Below are 18,078 nucleotides of genomic sequence, written 5' to 3' on the forward strand. Positions count from 1 at the left end.
TTCTTTAAGCTACTTTTCCTGATGCTGTGGTGTCAATGAATTTCTCCCTACCCTGACACTCTGCTGTCCTGGACTGCAAAGTATTTTCTCTGAACTGTTCTTCAGGCAAAGCCTGAAGTGTTCAACCCTCCTGTAACTAAAGTTTAGCAGAGATGGAGTCTTGCAAATGTCTAAGGATCCCTAACTGTGAGAGATCAGATTGCCTCAAAATCTGATTCACTCTGTGAAAATGATCCCTTGCACAATCTGACTTTGCCAGTGTTAGCTCTTTTGACCTCAGTAAATTTTGTTCCTTCAGTTCTTACATGTCTCACTTCTGATTTTATTTTTTTGCTTCCTCCTAAGATAATTATGCTGATGGATAAAGATTCAATTAATCTATGGCCTTCTTTTAATTTACAATCTCAGAGATCCTTAAAGAAACACTGATATAAAGGACTTCTAATATTATGTGGTGTCTGGCAGCAGCATAATGCTAAATCTCTGCCACATATTGTGGGGACTATCACTAGACAATTGCCAGGCATTTAAAATAGGCACCCTGTTCCTATTCTGTTATTATTGTTTCTTTCCCATTCTGGAGTTTCTGGAGCAAAACCACAAGGATGCTTCATTTTGGCATTAGTAAGTAAACACCCATTACATTTATGACTCCACAAACAGAAGAGACATTTGATACTGAGCACCATGTTACAGCTGTGAGTTGGAAAATATAACACTTTTAGCAAAGAGTAAAAAAATTGTTTGAATTAAAGTATATTCAACTGGATAAAAAATACAATTTGTGTAGCCACCCAGATTAGAAAATATTCAAATTATGCTAGAATATTTTTAAGCAAGTTTAATGAATGCTGACATAAGTAACTCAAATTTTGATACAGTGTTAAACGTATTTCCAAGGTCTTTAGCCTGGAGCACAAACCTTGTCATTTAATAGACACCTTTGGGACTTTACTGTGTCAACTCAGAGCAGTCTCCAGGGAATCTCTTCATGGACTCCAGCTTGTGATGGGACTGCAGAACTGGGAATCTGACTGTGCTGAATTGGACCTCATCTGACATATTTTCAGGACATATGAAGTTACACATCACCGTATGAGTGTGATCCAAACCCACTGGATTTAAACAGTTCCTTTTTGGAACTGTTTACTGAGTTTAGCTCTGTTGTACTCTGCCTGGATTTCAACTGAGATAAAGCTGATTTTCTTCCTACTAGTTGCTACAGTGATATATTTCGATTTAGGATGAGAATAATGTCGATAACACACTAATGTTTCAGATTTTGTTCAGCACTGTTTACACTAAGTCAAAGACTGCTCAGTGTCTCACACCATCCTACCAGTAAGTTGGCTGGAAGGCACAAGAAGCAGGGAGCAGACACAGTTGGGACAGCTGCACCAAACTGGCCAAAGGGATGCTCTTTACCATATGGTGCCAAGATCAGTATTTAAACTAGGAGGAAAACTGGCTGGGAGCTGCTGCTCCAGAACTGGTTGAGCATCTGTTGGTGGGTGGGGGGAAATTCCATTGTGCATTTTTTTGTATGTGTGTGTGTGTACTTGAATTATATTATTATTGTTATTATTATTATTATTTTCCCTTCTTTTTCTCTCCTATTAAGTTGTCTGTAAGTCAACCCATTTTTTCCCCCATAACTATCTCTCTCTCTCTATATATCCCGCATCTACATATATCCCCTATCTATTTGAGGAAGAGAGTAGTGAGCAAGTCTCTGTGTGGTGTTAACTGCCTGTCACATTGAACTGTGTCCTTTTTGGACCCAACACAGGCTTTGAAGGTTTGAGATAACAACAAAGCTGACTATTATATTTAAACAAATGTGTTATATGCATTCATTGTATTAATTTAATAGTCACTGGTAATAATGTAGATTTATTTGCTCTCAGAGCTGTTGCACTTGTTCTTAGTTGTGTCATGTAACACATTTGTAGCATGTGTTCCCTTTTGCATTGTTTATCATCTCTGGGGGCTGGGTTTAGGTTATCATGCTGTTGTACTTTGTAACACTGACTTATGATATGATAAAACTGTTGGTCGTGACACTAATCTGGTATTTGTACTCAGTATTGCCACCAACTCTGTACTTCAGGAGCCATCTATTGGGAACTATTAATAATTACACCCTTTACCTTTTCTCCTCAGAGAGCTGATCTAAGGGGGAGATACCTTATCCATCTTCTCCTCCAAAATTAAAAGAGTTCTTGAGAATTTTAAATATTGATGGAATTTTCAAACTACCATGCTCCTATTTCCATGCCTGCTGAATGTCAGCTGCAGCTAAAGGAAGCTGAGCAGTCAGCCACGAGTGATATCACTAATGCACTTTTCTCTGTTCCTTGGGCAGCAGCAGGACAGTTTGCTTCCATTTGGAGGGAATTCCAGAAGACCTGGAACTGACTGTCCAGGAGTGGAAACACATCAACCATGGACTGACCCAGACTGCACTGGAACAGTGTGAAGCTATATAGATGATATATATCATTCTATGTGACAATACAGCAGTTTTTGAGACTTCTGACTTTGAGACTAGACCAAATCCTTCTGAAAGCCAGTTTTGCACAAAATAAAGTAAGGTCAAGGGACCTCAACACCAGATTCACTTTTTAGGAATAAAGTAGCAACACAGAAATTGTCAGATCTCAATGGTTGTGATCAACAAAATAACAGCAATGTCCATATCGATTAGCAAAAAATTACACATTGTGTAAGTTGTTTATCTTTCTTACACATTGTGGGGTTTTATAGAATGCACATTCCAAATAACAGACTGATTGTCAGCCCTCTCCACCAATTCACCCAGAAGAATGGTTTCAGATAGAGTCCTGATTCATGACAAATCAAATAAGTAGTCCATTTAGAAGCTCTCGGGCCATTCTGGACAGAGCAAGATATTAAAACCTATGCTCTACACTGCAGCTGGGAAGAATGGCCTTGCCTGGAGGCTCTCAGCATCAGAAAAGACTAGAGGTCAACCCCCAGGTTTTTAATGTCTTGTGTACAGAGCATCTAAAGCCCATTAAACTCCAGATGAAAAAGAGATACTGTCAGATTTGGAGGGGTCCAAGCTGCTTTGCAAGCACAGCTTGTCCTGGGATCCCTTGTGCTGGTGCTGACCTGGATGTTCAGAGGGAGGATCTCCTCTGTACATCATGCAATTCATGCTACATGGAGTTAAGTGGGTCACACTGAACTCACAATGGACTCAAATAGGAAACCCAAGTCACACAGGAATTTTGGAAGTGATCATGGATTGAATAGAGACAAAGTTAAGGTTTCAAACTATTGCCAGAGAAGAACACACTGTACAAAGATCTACCAGGAAAAGATAAATAATATGCCTTTTTCACTGAGGGATTCTGTAGTAATATAAGAAAATAATTGAAGGTGTAATGCTGCTATATGAAGTCTCCCATAACATCACAGAAACTGCTGAAAGTGAAGGTGAATTTAGTCAACTGGCAGAGGAGAAAGCTATCCATCTGGCTTTAGATGCTACAATAGCTGAATGAGAGAAATGGCCAACACTTCTCTAGTGACTCATGATTGCAAATGCCCTGTGGGTGTGGCTACAGCAGTGTAAGCTGAGAAACTGATAGCACAGAGGTAAAGCTACCTGGGCTGCTGAATTGTGGCATGATTTTACTACCTGGCTGGAGAGAACCTTGTAGATCATCATATGTAATACATCTAATTTGCAATTTGCACTGGGACAGTGATACACAATCAGATATTTTTCCCCTATGGAAGTTTTATTTCATGAATTTCTTTCAAAAATGTAATTTACAAAAAAAAAAAAAAGGGCTATTGATAAACAAAGGCAAGTTATCTTGAAGTGAATATTTAAAAATATATATTCAGCATAGAACAAGAGACATGGAATGGTTATTGGTACAGAGAAAATATTTAACAGACAATACCAATATTTTCTCTCCAGTTTTACTAGCATGGTTTTTGTGCTAGAAAGGGAAATCAAATGCTATTCCAAAAATAGCGTGCCCTGTTGAAATTTTAAATAGAAATTAAAGCTACTTTTCAGGCAGAGTCTGAAAAGTTTTCCTAATTTCCTATTTTGTTGCATTTTCCATCTTCCACAAGGTTGTGCAAATAATCATGCAACTACAAAGTCTGATCTCCCACAGTTTAGTCTAAAATCCATTCAGGAGGACTGTGTTCTCATGCATAAAAGTTTGAAAGATAAGGGACATAAACTCAAATTTTCAAATTAAATATTGATGCTTTATAAGAATTTTTTGGGTTCATAAATTTCCAAAGAACAATGTGCTTCAGTTGCAAAGGAAGCCAAACTGTTTATGGCCTCCAGTGTCATGAGCTAGATTCAATCTGTAACTGATGGAGATGTCAACACATATATAATCCTCTAAGCACAGCTAGACTTGGAGCACTCTGCTGCACCCAGGAATAAAAGGGAAAGGATCTTAAGATTTCGTTTTCCTTCAGTCCCAGTTCCTTTAATGACACTTTTAAAATTAGACACTTCCTGCTTGACAAAATCCATGTTAGATATCTAAGTTAAAGAAATCACCAAAAGTCTGCACTAACTAGAAAACAGAAAAAGTCATTAATATTGGTTGTCTTTTTCTTTGAAACAAAGGCACAGACAATCCTCGCCTGATTTTTTGAAGATTCCAGTCTTTTATACATGCAAAGTTGTCTTTTAATTTTATGTTATCATTCTGATGTAAATTAATTAATCTGGTAGAGTGATTTTTCTCTGGTAACTACCTATGACAAATTTCCAGATGTGCCTGTAAGAAAACATACTTTGTAGAATTTACCAGCCTGTGCTTCTCAGTGATGGAGTGAAATGACTTTATTAATTTTCTTGCCAATATGCCAAGTCTTGGTCATAGCATTTAATTATTTTAAGATTTATTTTCTTTCGGTTATCAAATACAAAATTGGTCTTCTGGCATACTTCTCTGGGAATTTAGAAAAAAGCCAACAAATATGTAAGCTCATTAGGTCAGAGTTCCCAAGAATGCCAGATAAATGGAAACCTAAATAGCTGAAAGAGCAAGAATCAGGTAATTTGTTTGCTTAAAATAGTGACTGATTTTCAGCTGGCTGCAAGTTTGTCAGAACAACAGAATTATTATCCAGATACTGAGATGGAAACCCTGCAGGCAGATTTTGTAAGTGCATGTTGAAGCATGGAATTATTTTTAATGACTGGTTTGTCACTACAACATTCACTCACTTATAATAAACTAAATCCAAATAATTACTTTAAGTATAAATTGTAGAATTAATGGGAATATTTTAGCTTTAAAATTTGTATTCACTAGTAATACTCTCTGTAAACATAAAAGATCAAAGAAAAACTTGCTATAAATTATGTAGGACAATAGCTTCCATTGAGAATTCAAGATAACATGATCTTCTTATTTAACTTTTCATCTCATTCAGGTCTTTTACTTTAAGTCAAAGTAATTTTCTAAGAGTTTGAAATGAAATGTAAACCTGGGTCTCCTACCAATATGTTTTTATTACAGAGATATTTTACTAGGATAGGAGCTATGACCCCAAAACTTGATTTTCTTCCTTTCTTGTGCCATATGTAACTTTCATTTTCTTGGACGTTTTCATTCAATGACAAATATACTCCAAATTTCACATAATTACCATTTTCTGAACTTGATTCAGCCTTCTACTCTTTCATGTAAGTGTAATTCTATCCTTTCTTCCAACAGGAAAATTCAAATCTTCAATAATCAAGAATAATTAAAAATGGTTTCAGAAAGTGGTTACACAATGACTGGAAGAATAATAAATGTCTTTCTGAATCTTCCAGATGTAAATAATTTCTGTTTTGTTAGATTTCTGATAAGTACTTTCAAAGTAATGCATACAAATGTCTAGGATACTTTAGGGAGTCCCAGGCAGACTTGGATCCCTTAAAACAACAGTCTGGTACTACCTCCACATACACATCAGGACATCTAGCTGATAATGCTTCTCTCATTTATTCCCCAATTTATTTCATTACAGGAGCTGGCTTTACATTGACACCATCTTTTCAGAAGAAATGAAAGGTATTAAAATAGTAAAGACTATGCTTTTGGCATCCTTTTTTTGGTTGTTTTTTTTTTTTTCTTTTCCTTTAATTTTATTTCCCCCTTTCTTTTCTGCATTCCCTTCTTGCTTCAGTATTCAAAAACAACAGATATACTCTAGGCATCCACATGCTAACATGCATATTTTGGTCATGACAGAATACTCAGAAGTCTAGGAAACTATTCATGAAGCAGATACTAGTAAAGAGAGCCAGAATACTTATCTTTCTCCACTGATTCTAAACTGTGACTGCTCTAGGACACCTCTTTCAAGACAGGTACTGTGTCAGACCCTGGATGATGTTGTTGTGAATTATGACTGAGAAGAATTTCCACATCTGTTAGACTGGAAAGAGGCTACTTTGAGCCTGTGAGAAAGGGCTTTGCTTATGAGGGACAGAGACAGCAAGAGTGGTGGGAGGTTATGGAAAGTCAGGAAAGGGCAGAGAGGGAAAAGAGCAATGGCAGAAGGGCATGAGTCTGAAACCTTTGTCAGGTGCTCACCAGCTCTGATGCCAAAGACATCACAGAAGTAGCCTGAGAGCCTTACACAGGTTGAGGACACCCGTGAGCCATCAGTACCCTACCAAAACTTAAAGTACTGGGAAGATTCTATAAGACAGAAAAGGTAAATATATTTTGTGAATACTTGGAGGAAATAAGAGAAATCAGGTTAGTGCAGCCTGCATTTTAGATATTATATTTATTTAATTCTATTGTAGAATGACTTGGTTGAGAATGACAAGATAAGGATATCATTAATGCCACAGAACAGGAGAACAAGAACAGCAAAGGTTCTCCAAAAATACCTAATTTTAGACTGGATAGAGAAACATAAGAAAAGAGAAAGAAATTTAATATATTCATCAGTCATCAAAATGTAGATATAAAGCAGTTGTGAAACTGTTGCTTTACAGCAAAATTGGAGAGGGACAGAATCTGAAGAACTATTTGGCTGGCAGGCAGAAAGTTTTGCCAAGGGCATCTGAAACAAAAATGTATTTTATTACCGAATATGAAGTACAGATGCAAAACAATGAACAGAAAGTTTTGGGGTTTTATCTAAATTTTACAAAGCAGCAGGGAGATCTGGTTTAGTTTAGTCTTTGTGCAGAACAAATATCCTTTCAAATACCTTTTTACAGACTTCATAAAAAACTAATCAAGACAAAGGCAATGTATCACATTCTGCATCCCTCTTCTGAATGTGCAAAGGGACGTATCTACATTTTGTTATCTGGTGGAGACCTGTGCTCTCAAAGATCTATTGTCAAACAGTAGCTGTACACAAATTGAGTGAGAAGTGACTTTTAAATCATACACTTTTCCAGCTGCATTTTATTATTTCTCTACATCATTCATGGTTTATAGTCTACCCAAAGTAGTATTCCTTTAGTTTAAAGAAACTGATCACCTTGGGAAAGTTCAAGTACAGTCAATTAACATCACTGACACTAACGGTAGCATCACTTTTCTGTCAAGACAATTGTCCTACTTTTCCTTTTAAGTCTCATGTGCTTTCATACTTTCAAATAACCTAACTTTACGATCATATGTCAGTTTTTTGATGCTAAAGGAATACACAAAAACAGACTTCAAAGACATCTTTGTTCTGCACATGCATATCAAAGAAAACATCTATTTTATTTTGCTGCATCAAAGGCTGTTAAGTACTATTTTAACATTTGGGAAATAGCACAATTTGACATTCAATGAACTTAATGTTCATCAGTGTGCCTTCATTAATTCCTTTGCTAGATTTTAACTTTTTGAAGTCACATCAAAGTTCAGAAATTATATGCACTTAAAATCATATATACATATACATATATTTGTATTTATATAGTTATATGTCAACATATTTTTATAATGGATCATTTTATTTAGAAAAGTTTTAAAGTTTATGATTGTAATTTTGTTAGAATTTTTTAACAGACAATAATTCTATTAATTATTGGTTTGCAGTTAATTTTTACAATCACCTCATAACTGCTATGGTTTCCTGATTCTTTCCTCCTTTGATTAATTTATGGAAATCTTACATCATCTTGAAAAGTTCCAACTCTGAAGTATTTTAAACTCTTGCTGAGGTTAATCAAAGTCACTTAAAAGCAATCCCTAAAGCTCCTTCACTACATAACAAATGGAATATTCTTCACAAATACATTTTAGAATAGTAACATGTATTTAGAGTCTCAAGTGAAGTGTGACTGATGTTCATCAGTGGAGAGAGAATTTATACTTGTGAAACTGCCTTTTCAGGACAGAAAGTTTTATGTTTTAAAATAAACTTTTCTGCTTGACTGATCTCTTCCAGTACCATGTAGCATTAAGAATTCTCATTTCTTTCTTGTTACTTTCTCTGTGCCATGGAGTTTGATTTTGATCTTTGTTTTTGTTGTTCGGTTTTTTTTAACAACCGTCCTTACACAGACCATCACCATGGTCTGTGATGATGTAAAATATATGGTTCAATGTTTCCACTTTTATATCCAAAGCACAGCTAGAACTAATTATGGTTTAAGGCAGTCCCACCAGATGAAAGAAGATCAATTAGCTTGGAACTTGTGACCCATTATTGAGTCATTCTATTCTTTGCTAAATAAAGTACTGCATTAGGCATAGTTAATCAATGGATTATTAGCATTCTTGATATTTTTCTGCAGATGTTCTAAAACTTCTATGTATTAAAATAGCAAGGATTTCTTAATATACTTTAAAAGAAGAACAAACAAAGGTGAAAAACAGAATACAGCCACTATGATTATTCATTCAATTGAAGCCAGGAAAAACCAAAGAAAGCTGCAAAAGTAACAGTAAATTGAAATTTGTCCAATTTACCCAAGATAAGATTCCAGACTTCAGATATTTATTTCAAAATTTTCTGCCATAAATATTTTGAAAACTTTGCTGTTGAAAGAAAAAGGATTCATCATGCTATGCCTTTGCTTACATTTTTTTGTATTGCCATTCCTAAATCTTCCCTCTCCCACCCAGTGTACAGGTTTCAGAGAATGATAGAATGATTTAAGACTGAAATCTGATCCAGAAGTTAACTGTGCCCAATCCCTGGTCAAAGCAAGTCTACAGCAAACCAGGTTACTCACAGCCATGGCCAGTCAAATCTGGACACATAAGACAAATTTTACAGCACCTGATCATCACTGCAACAAGAAAGATAAATATCACAGAATATTCTAAGTTGGAAGGGGCCCACAATGATCATCAATTCCAACTCTGTAATGACTGGCCCATATGGGGATCAAACCTGTGACCTTGATGTTATTCACACCACACTCCAACCAGCTCTCTCCTAGTCTTTAATTAGAATTTCCTAAATTGCCACTTATATCTGTTGCTTTTGTCCTATCACTGTGTACCTTTGGGAGGAGTCTGGCTCCAGCTCCTCTGGATCCCCCAGTGAGATATAAATAGGTAGCAAAGTCTACTCTGAGCCTTCTTTTCTCCATGCTGAACAAATCCAGCTCCCCAGCTCACACCACAGACCCTGTGCTCCAGCCCTCAGCCACCTTGGTGACTGCCCTGGACTTAGCCCAAAACATAAATATCCTTCTTGCCTTCTGCCTTTCCTCTTTCTGAGGAAGGGACAATTCTCATTTCCTGAAATGAGTGTGCTTAAAGGTGTGCTTGAAGATGAGTCCATTCCCCTGGACCCCTTTGAGCTCCAGGACAGTTTCCCATGGGATGTGTCACACAGCTCCCAGAGCAGGCTCAAATGTGCTCTTCTGAAGTCCAGAAATGTAATTCTGGTATAGTCTTGCTCACTCCTCTCAGGATCTTAAATTTCATAGCCTCTGCCATGCAAACAGCATGCTTGTTTGTCTGCAGGCACTGTCTACAGAGCTAAAGAGCAAGGAAACTGCAATTGTATTCAGGAGCCTGTCACTTTGGGGTGAGGCATACTCCACCAGATCTCATGAAACTAAAGCCTCACCAGAGCATCCCCCAAAAAAGTCAGGTGTGTTGTGACCACGTGCACAGGTATATACACAAGCACACAAAAAAGCACTGTCACAGGAAAAGCTGCTCAGCTCTTGTGTTTTTAATCAAACCAGTGCTGAAAATTATTTTAGATTTCATGACAAACAATCAGCTAATGAGACATTCAGGGATGGGTCAAGGAAAGACAACGAGGAAGTGTGCAGGTAAGCCCTAACTACTAAATTAGAGAAAACCACACTAAGACACAAAAATTAATAAAAATGCCTAGTTTTCAGAAATTTTCTGCATTGAAGTCCTCATACTTCCATTTCCTTTCAAACCTACCCACAATATCCAACCTAGGTGCAAAATAAGAGGAATAAGTAAACTGCCAGTGGGTTAACTTGATAGGTAAAATAAATTCAGAGCCACAAGCCTGCTCTAACTGCTTTACAGTACAACTGCTTTGAACTACATGAACTGTGAAGACCATTTCCAACATACAGAACTCTGTAATTCTAAATATATATTTAGATAGGACAGAAATATATAGTTTACAGAATAATCATATGGCAATTTGAATATTTCTTGCTGTTTGCAGGTTTAATAAAACAATTTTTTAAAGGATTAGATGTCCCTCGTGCTGTCAATTACACTATTATTAAATTATTTTCATAGCACTTATATTCCCCATATACCTAATTTACAGCTATTATATGTAGTTTCATTATCAATGCTTATCACCCACAAATGCAGCTGAATGAATGTCTCCAGGATTAAGGTGCAAAGGATGCATTTGTATTGACTAACTAAATAACAGCATGGTGCTGAAGAGCACTCTAAAACAGTTTAGGGAGAAAAAATCTTTTGTTACCTTTACTTAGATATGAATTCACAGGAATATAGAACACATAAGTAGAAGAGTTAGAAGTGATGCATTTCTGTGAATCTATTTGTCATCTTTCAGTGCTATGCACTGGTTCACACCTCTGAATAGACTATCAGATCTGGGCAGCAATGTGAGTGGGATTAAGTTACTGCCTGAAATGTACCATAAATTCAAGTATTATTGCAGCATGAACTGCTAATAAACTTCTTTGACTGCAAAAATCTGGAATTCCATATGGTTCTGAACCTGTACCATGCTTTAAACCAGCAGTTTCAGCTGTGTCTAACCCACCTGACATCAGTGAAGCCTTGTGTGTAATGGCATCATAGCTGCTGTGAAGGAAGAGACATGAATCAGAGTGGGGGTAGGGGGCAAAATCCTTGTTTATTATTCTTGAAGTGCAATTTACCATTTGAATCTGTGAATTTGAACACAGGTCTCACAATTTCACTCAGCTTATACCTTAGATGAACATACCATACTTGACATGAAGCCTTAGTAATCAAATATCCCAGAGGTGCACACACCTATTTTCAGAAAGACTGCTTCTGCAGAGTAATTAAAAATGTATTTGTATATGATAGATATGTCTAAAATAGATAAATATGAGGTTGGCATACAATAAATACCAACATTTGCCTCTGTAACCAGGGTTCAAACAATTTCCCACAATCAGAGATTAAAAGACCTCTGGATTCTCTTTTGGTCAACACTCAGATGAGTATTTTAACTTTTGATGAAATTATTCCTTGTTTTATATCTTTAGATGAAATGCAATTTATTCTTACAGCTCCAAGACAGCTATCAATTTCCCATACTTATAAATATATAAAGAACTCATAGCTTTCACATTCTGACTCATACACAACAGTGAAATATTACCTCAATGCATTTTTCTAAAATCACATTGCCTCTAGTGTGACACCAGACTTCCTATAATACTGAAGTCTTTAAACACTTGACTTTGTATAAACTCAGGATACAGTTTGATAATGTGATCTGGGAATATAACTATGTGGTTTCTGTTTTTATATGAGTCTCTCGGAAAATATTTTTACCTGTTTAAAATTTTGAAATATTGTTTGTTGCATATGAAAAGACTGGATTATAGAAAGTGTCACCTTAAATTCATGACTGTTTTTTCTCTAGAGACTATAAATTCTTAAAAAAGAAATCAAACTACCTGACAAACAGTAAGTAGTTAATATCTAATAGAAACAATAGCTTGAGACAAATGCATCATCCAAAGAATAGGTGGATGATGCAAATCTTAAACCAGTCTTTACAATTACTTAAGCCAGTCTAAACAATTACTACACTTCAGGAACATAGCAATATTCTATGCTATTTTTACATGACTAAATACCTTTGTAAGCTTATTCTAAAAACACAAATAGTTTATTATTCTCTGTAAATAATATATGTACTTGAAGAAGAGACTATGGTTTTGGAGATTGAATGTTGTAATTTAAAGCTTAAATATCTTCATAGCAAAACTTTATTACAAAAGCTGCAGGCCCTCAACTGCTCCCTGATGGAGATAAGACAGTGACTCAGGTCTGGGCAGGGGGACAGAAATACACTCACAGAAGGACCAAGCTTGGCATCTTTGGGATGGAGAGCACAGCCCCTGGGCTGTCAGCTGCCAGGCTCACACAGACCCTGCCACCAGAGGATGGGGAGAGGAGAGGTTTTGGGGGTGTGGGGAAAAAGCCTCTGGTCAGAGGCAGTGAACTCCCATCCTCTGCTGTGGAGCCCCTTCTCCCGAGGAACAGCCACACCCAGGTGAAGGACAGCACAGGGGGTGGCATGGCCCATCAAAGCCCCCAAGGGGTCCCCAGACCCTGCACCAGACCATGATACAGCAGATCCACAGAGCTGCAAGAACGGTGTCAAACCCGGGCCCTCAGGAGGCACCTGGCATTCCCACCTGGCACCAAATGGGGATTAATCCACTGGGCTCTGTACTCAGGTGTGGTGTGGCAGCAGGGGACCCTCACCACCACGAGGACCAGATGGAGGGGAGCAATGAGACATCCTTGGGACTCCCGGATGTGCCCATACCCCCATGCACTCTTTCTCTTTTCTTTTCTTTTCTTTTCTTTTCTTTTCTTTTCTTTTCTTTTCTTTTCTTTTCTTTTCTTTTCTTTTCTTTTCTTTTCTTTTCTTTTCTTTTCTTTTCTTTTCTTTTCTTTTCTTTTCTTTTCTTTTCTTTTCTTTTCTTTTCTTTTTTCTTTTCTCTTTTTTTTTCTTTTTCTTTCTTTCTTTCTTTCTTTCTTTCTTTCTTTCTTACTTTCTTTCTTCTTCTTTCCTTCATTTCTTCCATCTTTCCTTCTTTCTTTCTTTTCTTTATTTTTCTTTTTTTCTTTTTCTTTCTTTCTCTCTCTCTCTTTGCCTTTTTTTCTCTCTCTCTCTTTATTTTTCTCTCTCTTTTATTTTTCTCTCTGTCTCTTTATTTTTTTTCCCTCTCTTACTTTCTCTCTCTCTCTCTCTCTTTGCCTTTTTTTTTACTATTAAATGAAATATCAACCTCGTTTGGTTTTAATAATATTTTTGGGTGCATTTTGAACCCTTCTGGGTTCTAATCCATTTTATTCACTTAATATAGCTTCCTTTGGTATACCTTCCTTTAGTCTTCTGTGTTAAACTGTTTTGTAACAATAGGAAAGCTGAAATAAAGTACATAAAAGCTGAGAAAAAAACCAACTGTAATGAGACTGTCTTTGCATAATACAGCTATATTTCTATTTACAAACATCTGACCCGTTGAAAAAAAAAATCAGTAAAAACAGGCAAGAAGAAGAAAGCAGTAGCTTAGAGGGCAGTTAAGTAGATAAGGTACTCAGTCTTACAGATGGTATAAAGTAGGAATCTTCAGCGACTGCCTTTAGCAATTGGAGAAATTTTAACAGTATTTGAAATTTCAGAAAACAAATCTGGAAACATACTTGTCTTTATTAAAAGGTAAGTTTATTAAAAGATAAGTGTTGACTGCAATAATAAAACTAGCATAAACTCCCTTAAATACATGGAGAAACAAAAAGAGATGAGAAGTCATCATGGATTATCATGAACACATACTGTCAACCATTCTAATCACCCTGTGTGACATGTTAGGAGACCCTGAAAAGACAGGAAAAGCAGCAGATGTCATAACTTCTCTTTCCTAGATCTTTTGATGTGACATTCTGATAAACAAGCTAGAAAAGCATGATGCAGATAAAAGGGGTGTAAACCAGAAAAACTGAATTTGGAAAGTTGTTATTAATGATTCCCTGTCAGAATGAAGGGCTTGAGTTGTTTTGCAAGAGATTTATCTATCTATTTTTACTACCACTTTTGTGAATGATAGAAAGAAAGGGAATGTTTATGAAAGTGGTACATGAAATGAAGTCCTGGGGACCACTAGGAAAAAGGACTAGAATAGAGAGTCCAAGGCAAATCAAACAGTGGAGTGGCAAGTAAGAAGGAAACAGTGCAGAACTCATGTACAACACACCACACCTCAGAAAAATTAATTTGACATACAGTGGGGAGTAACCAGCCAGGCAGCAACAGTTCTGAGGCAACCTGGGAATTTCATACATACAAACTGAACAGAAGTTTAAATGTCACATTGCACAGGTGGGACATCTCATGCTGTTTGCAACATAAGAACTAATCTTTTTCTCACACATTAAGCCTTGTTTAGAGAGCAGCATTAAGTTTTGTGCATAAGCTGGAGGTAATCAGGGGACAGAAACATGAGTGATAGGAGGCTTAGAAAAAACATCAGCATTGATGAAAGATTGAATGACTGATACCTGCTAAGCTTAGGGTAAAGAATGAGGAAATAATATGAGGAACTTTCAAGAATAAGTGGATAAACTGCTTCCAAGCCCCTGGAGAATCAAATAGGTTTAACAAAAGGAACATAAAAACACAGAGAAGCCGTGATTTTCCAGAGCTATGTAAATCAATCCTAAAAAAGTATAATTTTTCTAATCTGGAGTGATGAAGATATAGTTGACCCTGCCTTGGGGTAAGCAAATAGTTTGAATAAGCTCTATTTTCCCTTCATTTTCTATGCCTGGACAGCAGAACAGATATCTAATATCTTCATACATGCATAATGGAGAAGGTAAAAAATATGTGCAAGTACTACTTCCAAGGAGTCTATGAATTCTTTCCTTGCTAGTCAGTTGAAACATTCAGTTTATAGTGATTAATTGTTTTCATTATGTGGAAAAAACTTGTGGAACTAATGATAATGCTAATTTTTGCATTTCAATGCTTTGAAATGACAATAGCATGGTAATGATGAGCCTCATTACTTTGTGCATTTTATACAACCCATAGAACATGTACAAAACGTTTTTCTGATACAAGTCAGCCAGAAAATATAGTTACTCCTTGTGCAAAATACGTGTTTTGGTCCATTTATGTCTGTCAGCCTGTTTTCACATTATTTGTGTCAAATGCAGAGTGAGATAACTTGATATAGTTAAAAATGTAAATTCATGTTTAACTCAGGACAAACTAATGAAGAACAACCAGATAACAGCCTCACAAATTCTATTGATTGAGTTTTCTTTAGTGGTCATGGAAGTATCTGAATGAGAATTCATAAATGTACTCATGGATGCAGTGGATTTCCTATTTTTGTGACAGGAGCAGTTTCCAAATATTGTCTTCTAGGACTACTAGATATGTGTCCAGACTAGAAAAAAATGAAATAAAAAGTATCTAAACTGAGTTTAAAAATTTGTATCAGATAATGAGATCAGGGCAACAATGTTGTTCATTTAAAAGAGAGAAAAAGAAAAGAGGAAAAAAAAAAAAGGAAAAAAAAGCAATAGTGTTTCTTGACATTAAAAGAAGTAGTTTCATCTATTGTCACAATTTTTACAGCATTCAGATTCCCCTGGAGATCATACATGCTTTCTTACTGTGGCAAGTCCTGCTTCACTTGGCAGATATGGAAACAACCTGAGGAGTTGCATGAAGAGATCTATTAACTTTTTATTCAGTCTCTAGGTATTCAGGATACAAACAACATTTTAAGCATAACATGAAGAATGAAATTTATCCCTCTGTTTTTGCTTTTACTGCAGCCAGAAGCATTTAACCTCTTCTTATTTTACAGAATAAAGTTGTGACAAATTAGTAGACAGTCCTGGATGCTATAGTAGAAGATTTTATTTTTAATAAAAATGCCTGAATTACTTTGTGATTAAAAAGCCCTGATCTCCTATATAAGAACCTATCTTATAATTTTTGGAGCAGTTACTGTATATGGCTTTTTTCATGTTTTAAAATTGCATTTTATTATTTCATTAATAGAAAAGGAACATTGTAAGATATAAAATTTATCATGATGCCAACCAGGATTATATTTGTGTATTTATATATTGATTTCAAAAAAACATGATTCCTATTGAAATTGTATTGTCAAAAACATTTGTGAATGGGTTGTGCACAACAGCTGTCATATATGTGTCTACAAATGCTGTATGTGTTACTGTCTTATAGACAGTGTAAGAATTACATTTTTTCTGGCTGTTAATAACAAATATGAAGGATATATATGCTTCAGCAGACTGCTAATGACTTCATTCTTTAAATAGTATGCCTGCCAGATGATATAAAGCTGACTCTATCAATCAATAACTTTTGACTAGGTGATTTGCAAGCTATGTTCTTAAAAGCCATTGGAGAGTAGCCTTTGCCCCTGCCATACTGTAGCAGTGTTTTTTAATCAGCTCATGCTGATAAAAAGCAAGCATCTGATATACTGCAGCAATCATATCAGAACAGTACCTATTTTTGAGTTCATTAGAAGAGCTGTGCATGCTGGTAACCTAATTTCAGACCTGGACAGCATGTCCTGTGTTGGCTTTTCCTTTCCCACAAATTTAACTTGTTGTGTTTTAAAGACTAACGCATTCTCCAACATACTTAACAAGATAGTGCTTGATCAGAATAAGCTGGTATTTACTGTAGAGCAGAAAGTACAGCAACATCAGAAAATAAGGAAATGAGCAGCTGTGAAAGTAGCTGGAATGAATCTCAAGTTCTGGTTCTCTGGTTGTGCTGCAACCATGCTCTGAAATAATTGAAAATCAAGATTTAAAAATGAGTTGCCATTTTGAGATTTTTTTCTTTTTCTTCTTTGCCTTTCCCTAGTAAGATAAAATTACTTAGAAGATTCTGCATGAGGGAAAATCTTGATTTATGACTTCATTTACCCTCTTTCTCTGGAAGATTCCCCCCTCACACTCAACTTGCATAAATGGAAAGTGATTGGGAAGGACTGTAGAGAAGAATTATTGAGCTTATTGCTGCTAAGAAGTCGAACTACCTTCTGTAAAAACAGAGGTTTTTCAAGCTTTATAGACTAATCCCATCATGACCAACACTGTAAAAGTAGATCTTGCTCTTCTCTAAAGGCTGTCACCCTAATCAGCTGTTTATTTTGGAAGTGCTCTGAATTTCACCTGTGTGCAGGAAAGTTTATTGAGATTATTATGACTGTCAACACCATTTTGACAACAGCCATCACCCTTCTTACTTAAAGGGGGCTTATAATAATAGTGCTTTTCAAACTGACAGATAGTGTTGGGACGAAGGGCAATAGATTTAAACTAAAAGAAGAGAGATTTAGTTTAGGTGTGAGGAAGAAATTCCTTGGAGGGTAGTGAAGCACTTGAATAGGTTACCCACAGAATTTCAGCCATAGCAATGGTGAGCATGGGAATCTCTGCAATTACTACCATGTTAAGTCAGTAAGAACTATCTTTTGCTATTGTTATCCTCCTAACAATGTGAGCAGGTAAGCACCTGTGAATAATGAGCCAACATAAATAATGTTATAAACAATAAAAAATAATTTTATTAATAATACATAATATATACATAATAGAGATAATATGTAATATGCAATTGTAATATGCAATATGTAATGTATAATATATAATATATAAAACATTATATATTGTACACATAATAATGTTATAAATAATAAGAATTAAGTTCATGACATATATGATAGACTAGACTATTTTCTTTCTGATTCAGCATGGGAAAGCACATGCAGAAACTCAGTGCCACTGCAAAAAAAATTAAGTTTTTTAGATCTTTGAGATACTGTATAAAATACTTTCTCTTGCACTG

Source organism: Erithacus rubecula, assembly GCF_903797595.1.
Source record: "Erithacus rubecula genome assembly, chromosome: 5".
NCBI classification, from domain to species: Eukaryota; Metazoa; Chordata; class Aves; order Passeriformes; family Muscicapidae; genus Erithacus; species Erithacus rubecula.